The 16,397-nt window shown below is 46.4% G+C and overlaps 2 long non-coding RNA genes across 3 annotated transcripts in view; one reads left to right on the plus strand and one right to left on the minus strand.

Moving 5' to 3' along the window:
* Window positions 1–16,397, minus strand: part of LOC132683553 (uncharacterized) — a 122,397-nt gene that overhangs the window by 51,921 nt on the left and 54,079 nt on the right. The window lies entirely within an intron of this gene.
* LOC132683552 (uncharacterized) lies at window positions 1,414–2,763 on the plus strand. The gene is made up of 2 exons (XR_009612287.3): window positions 1,414–1,564; window positions 2,264–2,763. It is a non-coding gene; the product is annotated as an uncharacterized LOC132683552 (long non-coding RNA).

Consider the following 16,397-nt stretch of genomic DNA (forward strand, 5'->3'; position numbering starts at 1 on the left):
TACTCTCAGCCTCTGGAATGCAACTGCCAAGCCTGATCCTGCCTTCGGGCAAGAGGGAAGGAACTGCCGTGGAGGGGGTCCCTGGGCAGTTGGCCTGCATCTGCTGTGGGGACAAATGTCTGCCGTGAGTGTGGGCCTGTATGAACACACTGTCTGGTCCCTGTGGAGCTGCTTGGGGCTCCACTTTAGTTACCTCCAGCTCACCCTGGTTTTGTCACACACCTCACCATTTTCTCAGAAATTTTCCACCGAGCTCATTTTCTTTGTCACGAGGGTGCCTTTGAGGGAATCCCATCAAATATGACTCTGGTTCCTGTGTGGAGTGGAGGGCTGTGCCCTAGGATTGACCACCAGGCCATCAGACACATTCTAGTCACCCTCCACAGTTTCCTTGGATTGGAGCTAGAAGACACTAAGCTTGGGCTCTGAGAGGCCAGTCCTTTCTGGCAGTCTCCAGAGCTGCTGAAGGGGCAAGTCACCTGAGACCAGGCCCCAGGGGTTGCTGGGTGCTCAAATTACATGGATCTACAAAATGAGCCTATTCAAGAGCCAAGTTCAAATTTGCCTGCTTGTATTTTTCCAGAGAGTCGGGGAGGGAGCAGCCGTATCCTGCCAGCAGCCCCTGCAAACGCTGCTCCCCCCCCCAACCGCCCCCCCCCCCCCCCCCCCCCCCCCCCCCGCCGTGCCTGGTATCAAGGAAATCTTTTCCCTCCCAGCTGTGGCCACCAGACTGACCTGGGAACAAACACGACTGAAACTTCATTCCACAGCAGGTTTCTCCCCATAAAATGGCTGTGTCCCTTTAAGTCCCTGCAGCTCTCCCCTCTTGGACTAGCTGTAGGTTAAATGAATCAAGTGATCAGACTTTTCTCACTGGGGGTGCTGGGCTGGAAATTCCTCGTACTTGCTTCAGCGTGTGTACAGGAACAAAGAGCAGTTAAGAAGGGATTAACTTTTCCCTCTGTTGGTTTCTCTCTTCTTTCTCAGAATAATTCCACTTCTAACTCAGGGACTTAGGTTCATCTCAGGGCCCTGCTTCTTCCTTGACTATCCATTACAGTTCCAAAAAGTTTCCTGGCTGCCTCGGTCTTCCCTGGGCCCAACATGGGGAACAAGCATCTCCGTGGGTGGCTTTCTCAGCATGGCTTTTTGTATCCCTGACTCCTGGCTTCATCCATTTATTTCCAGCACGAACCCTGGACTGGTCTTCTGTATATACCAAATAACACTCTATTAATAATGTTAGGTCCCCAAGTAGCCTTCTCTTCTGGGAAATAAATATGCTGATCAACTCATATGTGATGAGTTTTGACAGCAAAAGGTGATAGAAAGAACACTGATTTGGGAGTTAGGATTTCTGGATTCTCATCCTATCTCTTGGCACTAACTAGTGTGTGACCTTGAGAAAGTCACTTCTCTTGGCTGAGCCTTACACTCCCCTCTGTGATGTAAGAGGTTCCTTCTAGTGCTAACATTCTAGTGTCCATATTAACTAGTCATGCAATCCCCGTGACACTTGATCATCATGAACATGCACAAATGAAGACTGGACCTGGGGACCAAGGTGATCACAATAATGAACAGGGTACCAAAGCACCTGTCCTCAGTAGCCAGTTACCCCAGACTAGATCTTGCTCTATCTGTGCTCTCCATAGAAAAGAATCTAATGAATGGGAGCCAAATGGCAATTGGGACCAGACTCAGAATGGACACAGAATCAGACCAGAGGCCTAATATCCCAGGATCTATGCCATTCCACTTTTATTCCCAAAGGGTCACAAGGTGTTTTTTTAGTCCCATGCTACATAGAGCTCTGAACTAGAATCAACTGATGCCTGAGACAAAGCTGGGGTGGGGCAAGACTCAAGACAAAGCACTATATACCTTGCTCAGTTCTCTTTGAGGTCACTGCAGACAGAAGAATACCACTCCCACAGGCCCTGGGACTGTTCCACATTAGGCTTACACCTCCCAGGCACTGGCATGGCTGAAAAGGCAGGTTTGGCTGTGCTAGGAACAAGTGATGTTTGCACTCAGCAACAGTATCACCCAGCAGCCATGTGTCGGTGACTTCAGCTTTCCAAAAACCTGGAAAAAAAAATCTGCTCTCCAAACAAATGTGAAATATTTGCAAGTTTTCAAAAGGAGCTGGGTCTGTTTTCTATAGGATTGAGAGAGAGAGAGAGAGAGAGAGAGAGAGAGAGAGAGAAAGGAGCTGTAAATGTGGTAATTAGAAGCACACGTTTCTTCCATTCTTTTAAAGCAATGAAGATGTTGTAAGGCTTGCCGATTGGACTTCTCTGTGAGAAGGACCATTTGGGGACACGTGGATTTGGCAAAGAAACTCAGGAAGGCAGGCTCTGCCTCGGCAGGGAAGCGGCAGACCTGCAGCAGCCAGGATGTCTCTTCTGGAAGCGTGGTGGTGCCCGGTAAACAATCGCCTTCAGGATTGGCCCAGGACGTGTGTTTGGTGGGAAGATGCGGTGGTTAGGAAAACGTCCTTGAGAGGGGTGCTTTAGATTGTTATCCAATTCTCAAGAAGACGCCATGGCCATCTTGTGGTCCCAGCATCAGCGTGAGGAAGTTGTGTCCTGAGCCTAATCTCAGTAGTCCTCAGCCCCCGGTACTGCAGACAGACCACTGGCGTTTGTCCAGTCTCCCTCAATGGAGAGAATAAAGAGTGAATCATGACTACCTCCCACATTCATACAGCCCTGGCTGTACTAGAAACATGCCAAATAGGAAACTGGTTGCTAAAACTTATTTGGCCAAACTTGTTTGTGTTATTGTGTTATGACCTCCAAAGATCTGGCTAATCCAGGTAGCACTGGAACAAAGCAGCTCGACCTTTCACTACATGGATATGCCTTCCTGTTGGCTTTATTTGACTTAAAACATAACTATGTTAGGTTTATTACAAATATTAAGCTAACAGTTTGTTATGCAAACAAAACCTATAATCATTAATTTTGGTCATGTTTAAACCAATGATTCACATCCATGGCTCAACGTTGGTATAACCAGGGAAGCTTTATAAAAATTCCCATGCCTTAGGCCCACCCCCAGAAAATCTATTTTAATTGATTTGGAGTGGGGCCTGGGCATTGATTTTTTTTTTAAAGCTCCCCAGATGATTCTAATTGCAGCCAGGATTGGGAACCATTGTTCTGAATGATGCCTGAGAAATGTGCTAATTTAGTGTGTGTGTGTGTGTGGGGAGGGTGGGGGTGGGGGGGAGACAGTCAAATGAGATCTTAGTTTGAATTTGGCTGGCTTGTTTTATCTGTGTTCAGCCCAGTATCTGGATAGGAACAAAGCCAAGATTATAGTGCAGTTACGTAAGGTTTGGAGGGTTAGCCATTTCTCCCAAAACTGACTCATTACTGTATGTATATTTCACCTAAAGCAGTAGTTTGGAAATATTCGAGTGGGAACCTCATGTTTTGTGAATATAGTTAGCATCCATTAATAGTCAATAATAATCCATCTATGATCTAAGTGGATGGGACACACACAAAAAAAGAATTCTCACATTTAAAACAATCTGCACTGGAAATGTTTCTGGTAATACCCCTCATAATAAGCTGAAAGGCACAGATTTAGATTATATATGTATATATTATATTATATTATATTATATTATATTATATTATATTATATATTATATTATATTATATTATATTTATTATATATTATATTTATATTTATATTTATGCCTTGAATTTCAAGACATTACTCTAGTGATTTACAATGACTCGAGACTCAAATCATCAGGTCTTGCCCCTGAGATAAACTTCTGGTTCCGTGTGTCTGGAGGTGGAGTGGGGAAGGCAATTCAGGTAGCAGAGGAGAAGTGAACAAAGGACAATGACTGAGTAGGCAGATTTAAGCTCGTTAGGGACCTGAGACAGATCACCTCTCCGTAGGATCTTTGAGAGCTGCAAAGGGTTGGAGACTTTGTTTTCCCTTCCCCGGCAGAGTCAGGTCCATTAGCTCTCTGGCTGCCTCTTGGTGCTTAATTTGTTTTTTCTAACACAAGGGAGGGGACGGTGCATTCCAAAAGATAGAAGACAGCTAAGGGAGATCGGTCCTCTTTATAGGATGTCATTAAGCATATGGTGCCTCGCGGGGGGATGGGGAAGGCCATTAACAAAGAGCCAAGAGAGAGATTAGCTCATAGAATAAAAGGCAGTTGAGAGCAGTGAGCCAGATACTGGAACAGCTGCCAGGTAGAGACCCAAGCTTGGGAATCAAAGCCCCAGTCTAATTGTGTGTTTAAAGAGTTGTCATCTTTTGCATGTATAAGGGTAAATAAAGTGTTAGGAACTGCTCTCAGGAAGCAGAAGCATTCAAGTCACAGAGGACCAAAATCCAGAAACCTTCAGTACCTAGGGTCATTTCTCTGGGGCTGATTCCAGGACAGCCCCCCACGGGGCCCGGGCCTAGGTGTTAAGAGTACAGGCTGAAGTACTCAGGGGCTACCTGATTCCACTTGTGCAGAGGCTAGAAGCTGACATTTAGGGCTTGAATAGTGCTCCTTTTACAAGTAAATGACAACCTGGAGAAAGGACTAACTATGCTGGGTGCCTGACATTTTCAAACTGACTCTATTCAAAGAGATCCAGAAGATTAACTTTCACTCCCATCAAGCTCTGACCCAGCCTCAGTAGAAAGGGAATCCCCTAGACCCACTGTGGTTCCTGAATGATATTTAGTCATGGCCTTGGCTTAGCCTGGTCTTCCTCCCCAAGGTCTGTGTCTTTGGTGGGATTCTCAGAAAGGCTTTGGCTGAGGCTTTTAGACTGTGAATAAGCCAAGAGGATCTAATCAGTGTAAACTGAATACCAGAAAGATAAGGTGAGAAAGGGGCTGCGTAATTGCAGACTGAGGCAGAACTTTATGAGACTGAAGCCCGGGGAGGTCCTGTTTCACATGGCCTTTGCCTGACGGCCGTGGATTAAACACAAACCCCTACCCACACTGGAGGCTGAACTCAACTCCTTTACCGAAGAAGCAAGATGTCAGTTGCTATTATATACAAGTAGATCCCTATTTGCCAATCTGAGGTCGATCTCCTTCTGCAATCTCTGACCTGCTCCAGACAGTGCAAACCACCTCTTCCCTGTGCTCCCTAAGCAGGGCCTTCCCGGGATGTCAGTGAGCTTGTTGCCTTGGACTGTGGTTGGCAGGAAAAGCAAACGTCCCAGGCTACAATAGACCAGTGTCTCCCTTCCCCTTCATCCTCAGCAGCGTGAGGCTCTTGGCAAACTATTAAATGAACCTGTGTGTCTGTGTATTCCATCTATCATCTCTAGTAAACACTGAAAGCCAAAGGATAGGAATGGAGTAATCGAGAGACAGAGAAAGAGGTATTAGGTGATAAGTGGGGTAAAAGCACAGTCTTGAAACGTATTAAACTATTCACAGCAAGTTAAATTCTCTCACTCCCCACATCCGCAAAGGAGGAAGTGCAGCCTTGGCTGAGCCCAGGGGACTGAGATCAAGAATCACAAGAGCTGTCTTCTGTCTAACCGACCATGTGGCCTGGGGCAAGTCCCTCTCCTCTTCCGGGCCTCAGTTTCCCCTTCCCATGAAAGAAGAAGATTACACTAAATGACCTTTCAAGGTCCTTATATCCCTGTCACCTTGTAATTTTATACATCTATTGCCATAATACCAAGGTACTGGAGAAAGGGAACCACCTGCAGCTGGAGGGCCCAGAATGCACCAGGCCTGCATTTACCCACCAGCCCTCGGCCCTGGAGGACCCAAGCGAGATTCAGCTTAAAAACAGTGTTGCAAATGCCAGACCACAGCTGCACAAAATAGGAAAAATCTTGTTAGGAAATGACCACAGCCCCCTGGAGCTGTGGAAAACATTGCCTCAGACAGAAAGGACTTTTCCAGTGGAAAGAAAAAATCATGAGTATTGTGTCTGCTAAGGCTGTCTGCCCAGGCACTTCTCACTGAACCCTGCCTACTCAAGTCCTCGGCTCTGGGGCAGTGCTTTTCTACCCGATGCTGGTCCTAATGACAACTGCAGGCTCTCTCCTCTTCTGGCCCCAGGATTCACACTTGGAAGTCATTTTCAAATTCATCTTTGGGCTGTCTGAGGTCTAAATGCTTCCTCCAGAGGCAAAATCACAAAATGCTTTCATTAGAATGGGTCTTAGAAATCATCTTGTGATCCTAACTGAATCCCCCATCTGTGGAGAAACAGACATGCCCCAGGAAGAAAGGCCTTGCTGAAGGTCACATGGGGAGTTCAGGGGAAAGGGGTCCTGATGCCCACTTTAGGGTTCTATTTCTGCAGTGCCTCTAGCCCCAGGGCCAATTCTCTGCTACCTTCTCATGGCACGTGTTTCCAAGCCAGTCAGACTTCCAACCAGCTAACCCACCTGCAAGTGCTTTCCATGAACTTAGGACAATGCACTCTGCTGCAAACAATAATTATTATGTTTTTTACCGTCCCATACAACAGCAAACACCTTTTTGGCACAGAGCAGAGTTCGCCTGCATCTTTTGAGTTTTCCATCTATCTCTGGAACTGAAACTTAGTGCTCCACTTACTCCTTGAAAAGCATCTAGAGTTAGAGTTGCCCGTTTTCGAGTGGGTCAGATCACAGTTTGGGGCAGGGGGGCTTCGGTCTGGGTGGTGCTCAGCCCATGGTCAAGCAGAGAAAAGGCTATCAGCCAGCTCGGGTGTCTGCCCCGGCATAGGCCTGTCTGCTGCAGCCATGCCTCCTCTCCATGAGGTTCCAAGCCTGGTCCAAGCGGACCAATATAAAACAGATCGTTAATAACTTTAAAAATACTCATATGCCTGAAATTATATTTGGGATCTATTTGGATGAAATAAAATTTATTATTAAAATGAATTTCACCTGTTTCTCTGTTCATATAGCTACTAAAAACCTTAAAAACATACATGTGACTCATTATGTTTCTGTTGGATAGCCCTGATAGAGAGAAACCAGTTTCTCAATATTTTGCTGTATTTCTTCCATTTTGTGTGCTCCTGTCTTTGAGGAGCCCGGCTCCTGGTTAAAAACCTCTGTGTGATTTTTACAGCCTGACCCTAGGCAGTTAGGAAGGCTTTCCCCGGCAGGCAGGCCTCACCCAGGCCTCACCAGGAAGGCAGCCCTGCCCACACCAGCCTTGGCATGCTGCCCGTGCACCACTGTCTCTGGAGGGAGGTGCGGTCTAGGGCTCCGGCCCCCTGGCCAGTCATGGCCTTCCCATATTTATATTCCTAGGTCTCTTTGTCTGAGGCCTTGAGCAAAGAACTTTTTCATGGACCTCTGCAGAGACTTCCTTACAGAGGCAGGAGGGAGAGCCTTGAGGACACTTCCCCCACTGTGACTTAGTACTCAGCACTTTTCCACTCCTAGCCCTCCTTTCACTCCAGGGTCCATAAAACTGACTGAGCCTTTTATTTGGGGCTCCCTCAGCCATGAGAGGACACCCATCTGCGCTGATCCACCTGAACCCTCCACCTGTGTGCTCCTCCACAGGGAGAAGGGAACACGAGGGAGCCAGCATCTTCTCTGGTTTTTGCCTCTTGCTTCTACTATCATAGTGACTAAAGACTTCACTGTTACTTTCATTTTGGCTCATTGTTGCTTTAACCAGCTATGCCCACACCTGACAGCTCACCTCTCTCAGCTCAGCTGAGCTCCTGACAGTATTTTTGAAAACAAAATCGGGATCTTACAATTTTCTAGCTGTATCAGTCGGGGTCCCAACAGGAGACAAACAGCACTGTCAACTTAGGAAAAATCAAGGAGGTTTTATTTATAAAGGGGCTAACTAATAGCAAATGAAAGGTTGGAGTGTGGGAGAACGACAAAGGAAATTCACAAACCCAGGGGTAGCAGCAGCGGGCCGTTACTGTCCCTGGGAACAGGGGAGGGATAGGTTCCCAGAACCAGGAAAGACAGCGTGCAGAGCTGGGATGCATGGAAATGAAGGGAACAGACAGACAGAGGCCATGTCAACAGGGATGAAGCCGAGAGAAAAAATACCCGACATCTCCCTCCTCCCTCCCTCCAAAGGCTGAGGCTTCTCATTGGCTGAAACCGATTGGAAGCCAGAGGAGGGCAGACCCCTCTGACTGAGTCTCTCTCAGTGCAGATAGTAGAGTGAAGGGGGAGAGTGAATCCAGAGCGGCAAATAGCTATCGTGTACTTTTCTCACGTAACTTCATCCTAAGTCAGCCTGGTAACCTTATTCCTAATGTAACTAGTGTCCAATACTGGCCCCCTAGAGTGACTGAGTGGGGTACAATAATTACAGGGCACCCAACACCAATACCTCAATCCCATTTGGGTTTCTAGCCTGGGGTAAATTCAGAGGGTTTGTTGCTATGTGTTTGTACGAGTGCGTGTGCACAAACGTGCATGTGTTACACTCTCAGTCCCTCCCAGAACACGCTTCCTTCAGTATTAGCCCTGGATAGGAGCTCCCTGCACCTCATGCCTCTAGCCTTGCAGAGGTGACCCACGGTGCAGCTGGTGGCCTGGTTCCTTTGAATCCTGTCCTGGTTCCCACCTGCCCTAGCCTCTTCTTTCTTTACCTCGTTCCGTACCTCCCACCCACCCCACCCCACTCCAGTACTGTTTCTTTGCTGGCCAACTTCTAGTGCCTGGTGCCCTTTTAGCTACCAGCAGAATGCTGAGAGAGGGTTCTTGGCAGGGCAGGGGGCTCTTCCTAGGCTGAGATGTTCAGACCTAAGTGACCCCCCCCGGTACAGCATGTGGAGCTCCCCACTCTTTGATCCAATCTTCAATTGTCTAGTCTAAGTTTGCTGGGACGTTAGATGAAGAAACTGCCCAGGCTAAAGGATCCTGGAGCTGAGGGCTTGGGAATGTGGCAGGGAGAGGACTGCATGCAAGGAGACAGAGGCGACCATCCTCTTTTATCATCTGTACACAGAGAAGGGGGCTGACCTGAGCCTGGCAAGGAGTTCCAGGGTCAGCTGGGGGAGCCGTGCTCAGGCTCAGGGACAAGGAGGCTTATTTGAGGAGGAAGGAGGAGCCCAAGAAAGGACTGCAAAAGACACTGCGAGAAGGTAATACCACAGCAGGGAGGTAGCAAGCAGAAGTGAGTCGTTTTTTAGAACAGGAAACAATCTGTTGCAGGGATTATTATACCCCCAGGGGAGGAAAAGACAATTTAATTTGCAGGAGAGGACAATTTGAACGGAAACTGATGAGTATGCCATCTGAAGGAGCATTCATTCCATGTTCATCAAGGCCCTGGGGATGCAAGAGGACCCGTACCCCAGCAGGGGCAAGCCCCAGAGGCAAGGAAGCTTTTCTGGCTGGGAGCAAAGTGATCGAGCTGCAGCGATGTCCTTTTAGCACCATGCCTGGCAGGAAGTGGGCACTGGGCCCACTTACGCCAAACTGGCTGTTGGTGTCTGCCACGGTCACGTGACATCCAGAGCAGCACATCATTCACTCGTCCAGCAAATGCTTAACGGAGCCCCTCGCTCTGTGCTGCGTGTAGTGCTAGGTACTGAGAGAGATGAAAGAGAAACAAGTCAGGGTTTTCACCACCAGGGACCAAAAAACGTGATGGAGGACAAGCCAATGAGCACATTTCCAAGTCCCCTGGTGCCACAGGGGACCATGAGAGAAAAGAGCAAGTTTTGATGGTATAAGGATGTGAGGGGAGTTGAGGAAGTCTTCACTTGGAAGCGGATGGCTCAGGACAAGGATCAGGGACTGGGAGAAGGAGGGGGAGAATGAGGGAGAGTTTATTAGGCAGGTGCTCAGCAAGTATTTTATTTTTTACCCTATTGCAACCAAGATGGAAGGCATAAATCATAAAGATGTACTAATCTGTGTTGTGAATCCTGTCACAGATTGAGTTTTACTCTTGCATTTACCTAGAAAGGTGGGATTGGCATGGTTGATTCTCCATGAATAAGGATGGGATCCCCTTGGCACGTGTAAGACCTCAGCATTTATTTGCTGGATGAACATATAAATATGTGAATACTTAAGACTCATTGGTCTCCAACTGCCTGAGGTTTTTGACTACTTGACTAGATATTTTGAGATCATAAAGACCCAGGCATTGAATATATAAATACGTATGTAAGTATCTAGCAATCACAAATTTCCTTGTCACTTTCCCTATAGGAAACTGTGCTCTACTGGTCAGAGGCAAGAAAAACATCTCTGGTGCTTGCTGATAATCATAAAGTGAATATGTGGGGAAGGGAGGTGTATAGCTAAAGACAGGGAAGAAAACAAAATTTTTTTTAAATTTTTTTTTTAACGTTTATTCATTTTTGAGAGAGAGAGAGACAGAGCATGAACGGGGGAGGGTCAGAGAGAGGGAGACACAGAATCCGAAACAGGCTCCAGGCTCTGAGCTGTCAGCACAGAGCCCGATGCGGGGCTCGAACTCATGGACCGCGAGATCATGACCTGAGCCGAAGTCGGCCGCTTAACCGACTGAGCCACCCAGGCTCCCCGAAAACAAAACTATTTTAAAAATGGAAAATCTCAAGTTTTAACTGTTCTTCTTTATGAGGACTTCCCTAATTGGGTCCCTTAAAGAGAACCCCATCCCTTCCCTTGTGGTTCACATCACCCATCAATCATCTTTAGGGTCTGCTCTGAGTTTGCAGGGATACACCTGTTGGTGTCTACTTGCCCAGCTCTGACCCTCCCATACAGATGTCAGGGCCTTGTGCAGGAATGATGAGAGTGCTTAATTCCCTGGCTCTCACACCACAAGGAAGAGTGTCCTAACTGTCCCCCAGATGCTTGCTGTCCCATTTCAGGGATGATGACATGTCAGGTAATTCTGTAATGAGGGCTATAGCCACTGCAGAAAAGGTGGAACCCCCATCGGAGCCCCATGGCTCAGCATTGGCCAATGGAGTAGTGCTGGAGAAGGAGGTAGGCACCCAGAGCCAAATAACAAAGGTGCCTATTTAGAAGGGGAAGAGACTGTTCCCTGTGACTCTGGTGGGCTCCAAATGGGTCTGCATAGCAACTTAGGTGGGGTGGATGCCAGGCAAATCTGCCAGCTTCACAGAGATGGGACTTTTGCCTCCCAGCTGATGCCCAGGCAGAGGAAGCCAGGGCTGCCACAAGAAAATGGGACTTTCCAGTCCCATTGGGATTGCAGCTACCGGTATGGCTGGTGGGGGTGAGGGGCTGGTAGTCATGCAGCCTGTGACAGGAGGGCTCAGTGAGCAAGCTGGAAGGCCATGACTGATGGGCTTAGTACCAGCCACATTTGAAAAGTCTCTTCCTCTGTATGACTTATTTCACTTAGCAAACAGTCTCCAGTTCCACCCACGTTGCTACAAAAGGCCATATTTCATTCTTTCTCATTGCCACATAGTATTCCATTGTGTGTATAAACCACAATTTCTTTATCCATTCGTCAGTTGATGGACATTTAGGCTCTTTCCATAGTTTGGCTACCATATGTTTTCACTCTTATGTGGATCCTGAGAAACTTAACAGAAGACCATGGGGGAGGGGAAGGAGAAAAAAAAAAAAGTTAGAGAGGGAGGGAGCCAAACCATAAGAGACTCTTAAAAACTGAGAATAAATTGAGGGTTTATGGGGGGTGGGAGGGAAGGGTGGGTGGGTGATGGGTATTGAGGAGGAACCTGTTGGGATGAGCACCGGGTGTTGTATGGAAACCAATGTGACAATAAATTTCATATTAAAAAAGAAAAGAAAAGTCTCTTCCTTCTTCCAAATCACAGACTTTCCCTAAACACTGACAAGAAGCTGTTTATATCTCATCTTTTGCTGGCCAGATTTCGAGATGAACATCAGATTATAAACCTTCTTCCTCTTCATGTGGTATTGGGGTGGGAGGCAATTCATAGAAACATACACAGACAGATGCAGCCATGATGAATTAGTCTTTTATGAGGTATTTGACCACACACATTACATTAACTGGAAGTCAGCAGTCAGCCCTATTATCTGTTTATATCCAAGTGGAGAAAGTCAGACTGTTAAGTTTCTGTTTTCCTGACATTTTTAATAACATGAAGTAAAACTCCAACAATGAGAGATAGCAACTGCTTTGTTTCTTTTGTCTGGGGGGGGTGGAGGGAGTGGGGAATAAAATTATATCTCATATCCCTGTCATTAATAGATTTTAGTGGAATTGCCAGGCCAGAGAGTATCCTGTTACATGGAAAGTAACAGACTGGGTTTCCAGTTTATTACTAACTCAGGAATCAACTTCATGGTTTGGATTGATGTTTTCTTTTCCTTTTATTTTTTTTCTTTCTCCTCTAATGAAAATGAAAGTCCTTTGTGAACAATCTCTCTGAACTTTTAGAATAATCTAATTGTTCTTAAGTCACATGATTCCCGTGGGGACATGGGAAGGGCACTTAAAGCCATAATCCTAGGCTGTAAAAAGGGTCTAAGGCGACTGATCAAAGGTGAACTGCCCATTTACAAGCCCTTTTTCAAGGTCCCTTCCCATCTCCCTGACAGTTTTATAGAAGTCTTTCTCTTTTGCTTCCACCCAGATCAAAGATTTGGATGCAAGGGGTCTCCCTACCCCCCACCTGGCTCGGAAGGAAGGGATTACCCCAGGAATTAAAAACCTCAGTGAAGTGGGTTTACCCACCTCCCTGGGGGGTGAGGGCGAGGCTTGGAGCCTTTTCTGGATGACAAGAGCAGAGCCAAACAGGAGCCAGGATAATTTAAGGTGCTCTCTCTCTGTTCTTGCAGCAGAGGAGATAAACTTTCTCTGCCTTCCAGCCTTCAAAGAGAAATTTTCTGATCTTTTGTGCTGTTTAAGTTAATAGCTACAAGTTGCTGGAGTCATGTTTATTTATTGGTCAATGACCTTCACTTCACTCCCACCCATGATAAACCCAAGCAACAGTCCCCACCAAGGGCACTGGAAGCTCCCCCTCACCTCTGAGTCTGGGACATCAGGGAGCAGAGAGGGTTTTGGGGAGACACTGGAGGATGTGTTCCACCAGTTTAGGCCACTGCCTCATCCATTTGGTAATGTGTTCTCAATGCCACCCTCTACCCTTTCCTGGGCACACCTGGATCTGCTTTAGGTCTTAGCGGTCAAGGTAAATTTCCTGGGAATGTTGCTTTGAGAGCTGGAACAGCCTCAGTCCCTGGGGACTCAACATCTAATCCTGTAGAGACACCAAGGAGTGGGGAGCAGGAGCACCATGAAGCTCCTCTTGTTCTGGGAACTACTGAACCCACTTCCCACACTCCTATTCAGCCCTGACCCGGCACACCAGGGTTGGGGAGGGAGACCCTCCGTGACAAGGGTATTGACAGGGGTGGATCAAACAGGCTCGCAATGTCATGGATTGTTGAAAGACACTTGAAAGGTCATCTAAGACCCCCAGCGGTATAGAGAAATCCACAGAGAAGCAGGCCACACCTAGAGTCACTTACCCAAGCCAGATCCTGAAGCCATGTCTCCTGACTCAGGCCTCTGCTACCCCGCCATGCTGCCTTAGAGCTCAACATGGCATGTCCAGCAGACGAAATTAAATTCCTGGAGCATTTGGTCCCTCAGGGACTGCTAGTTTTACTCCTTATCAGATCAGGATTTAATGACAATAGGTATGGAGAATTGTTTTAGGAGATCTGTGTCCCAGGCATATTCCCCAAAATTGCCACTTCTAGGGAGACCTTGCACCTGCCTGAGGACCCTCTGCATTCTGGCCCTGCCAGTCTCTCCACTCTGTTTCCTACCCCCCAGTAAGAGCCTTGGCATCAGCCAAATCCATCTACCCCCTGTTCTGCTGCTTCTTGTCTTTACACATTCCCCCTTTGCCCAGCCTGGGATGCATTCTGTCCTTTTCGTCATTCCTACCCCTGATTTAAAGCCCATTTCAAGTCCCACTCTCTCTTCCTCCTATGGTGCTCATTATCTACTCTAGACCCTTGCTACTCAAAGTGTGGTGGCAGACAGCAATGCCAGCCCCACCCCAGAGCTGCTTCATCGGAGTCTCCATTTTAACAAATACCCTGGTGACGTGTATGTACAAGCAAGTGTGAGTCACACTGCTCTTCACTCGTGGTGCTCAAAGTATGGTCCCGGGCCTCGAAGCATCACCATCATGGAGTACAGCAGCATGGAGTTCAGCCAGCCTTAAGTGAGTACAAGGTGGGTTACACCCAAGACTGAGTGTGGGGGTGATGACAGATCTAAGAAGCTACATTCTGATCTTTGAACCAGACTTACTCTAGGCACAGAAGAAGGCAATGGTATTTTGAAAAACACAAATGACCAAGGAACTCTATCGTATCCTTTCTTACACATGTTACGTCTCCATATTAGCCAATTACACTGCAAATTATGACACAGAAGGAAAGGGAAAAACAGGCCGGCTCATAAATCCTTTTCTTTGTGGTCCTTTCTTTCTCCTCAATAAGCCAAAGGTAGAGTATCAAAAGCACATGTCAAAAGGTTAAATAAAAATAGTTCAGTTAAAATTTTATTTCTTCTCTACTTAGAACAACATAAAATAAGGAGCACCTGGGTGGCTCAGTCAGTTGAGCATCTGACTCTGATTTCAGCTCAGGTCATGAGCCTAGGGTCATGGGATCCCTATTTTGGGCTCCACAATGGGTGTGGAGCCTGCTTAAGGCTCTCTCTCTTTCTCTCTCTCTCTCTCTCTCCCTCTCCCTCTCTCTCTCTCTCTCTCTCTCTCTCCACAATGGGTGTGGAGCCTGCTTAAGAGTCTCTCTCTCTTTTTCCTTCTACCCCTCTCCCTTGCTTGCACTCTTTCTCTCTCTCTACAAAAAAGAACATAAAATAAAAAACACCATGACAAGTCAAGAAAGACTGCAGAAGAAAGGAAAAAGCTTTATGTTTTAGTACCTTTGACAGCATTTTTCCCCCTACTTTTTGAACAAAGGTCTCCGCATTTTAACTTTTCACTGGGTCCAGCAAATTATGTAGCTGTCTCTATCCTATCTTGTCCAGAGTTCCTAATGGGACTCCTGAGAATGACATGGAACCCTATTAACAATTACACCTGGGCCACAGGTATAAATTGGGTTTAACCTAAGCAGCCTAGACATACAGTCTTCCTAAATTTGCAAGTCCCTGGTAGTCAAGAAGAAAAAATAAGTGAAGACATTGTGTTTCCTTTCTGTCAATTGTAGGAAATTTTTTTGTGAAGGTTTTCCTTCTTAACTCTAGTTGTTTAACAGACTACCTGATGAGTTTGGAAACGGGTTGTTCTCTCCCGCACATGGTCAGAAGAATCTCCCTGGCTGTTGATCTTTAGTTTCTCCCAATCCTCAAAACCTCGACCTCCCCTGTGTTTTTGCTTTCCTCTGACAATCCGAAAAATTTGTGACATTCTTCAATACACATCCTTAATTTTCTGCCCCTCCTTCCCCTCTCTCTGTGTGTCCTCTTCAAATCGGAGCTCATCAGTAGAAACGCTGTTTTCTTTACATATCTTTTCTTTTTCTTCCTCATTAGGATCATTCACAATTTTGGGTTCTGAATTTTATTTTTAGAGCCATCCTTTTTTAGCTTTACTCCCTTTCCAAGGTTCTCACCATGAGATCATCTCTGTTGAAAGTCTGAAGATACACATTGGACTTGTCGTGCTTTAGTGGAATGGACACTGTCTCCCAAACTCTCATGAGTGTCTCATCAATAGTAGTCCTGTGCTGGCAGAATCAAGTCTGGAGTATCAGTTCCCCTTGCTGTAAACTGTTCCATTCAATTGATGACAGTTTCAATCAGGCCACAGAAGAATTTACTAAATGCTCTGCTTATTTATTTATTTATTTATTTTTAAAGTTTATTTATTTTGAAAGAGAGAGCACAAGCAGGAGAGAGAGAGAGAGAGAGAGAGAGAGAGAGAGAGAGAGAGAGAGAATCCTAAGCAGGCTCTGCACTGTCAGTGTGGAGCCCGATTCAGGGCTCAAACTCACGAACTGTGAGATCATGACCTGAGCCAAAACCAAGAGTTGGACACTTAACCAACTGAGCCAACCAGATGTCCCAATGCTCTGCTTTAAAAAAAAAAAAAAGAAAAAGTATGAGACTTACAGGCTTCCACAGATTTTCTTTTTTAAAAATCAACATTTGTCATTGTATTTTGTTTCTGTGCTAGCTTTCCAAAAATGTCTGCAACAATATCTCCCGCCCAAATTTATTCTTATTGTGTGACTTTTGACATTTCTCCCCTCAAGAGTGGGACCTGTGTTCCCACCTCTTGAACCGGGCAGACTTGTTCTATAAAAGCAAGGATGCTGTATGACTCCTAAGAACAGATCATAAGATGTGATACAGCTTCTACCTGGTTCTCTCTGAGGATGTTCATTCTTGGTACCCAGCAGCTGCACTGTGAGAAAACCAACTAGGTCATATGGAAAAATCACTTGGAAAAGTCA

This window comes from Panthera onca, chromosome C2 (assembly GCF_046562875.1).
Source record: "Panthera onca isolate mPanOnc1 chromosome C2, mPanOnc1 haplotype 2, whole genome shotgun sequence".
Classification (NCBI taxonomy): domain Eukaryota; kingdom Metazoa; phylum Chordata; class Mammalia; order Carnivora; family Felidae; genus Panthera; species Panthera onca.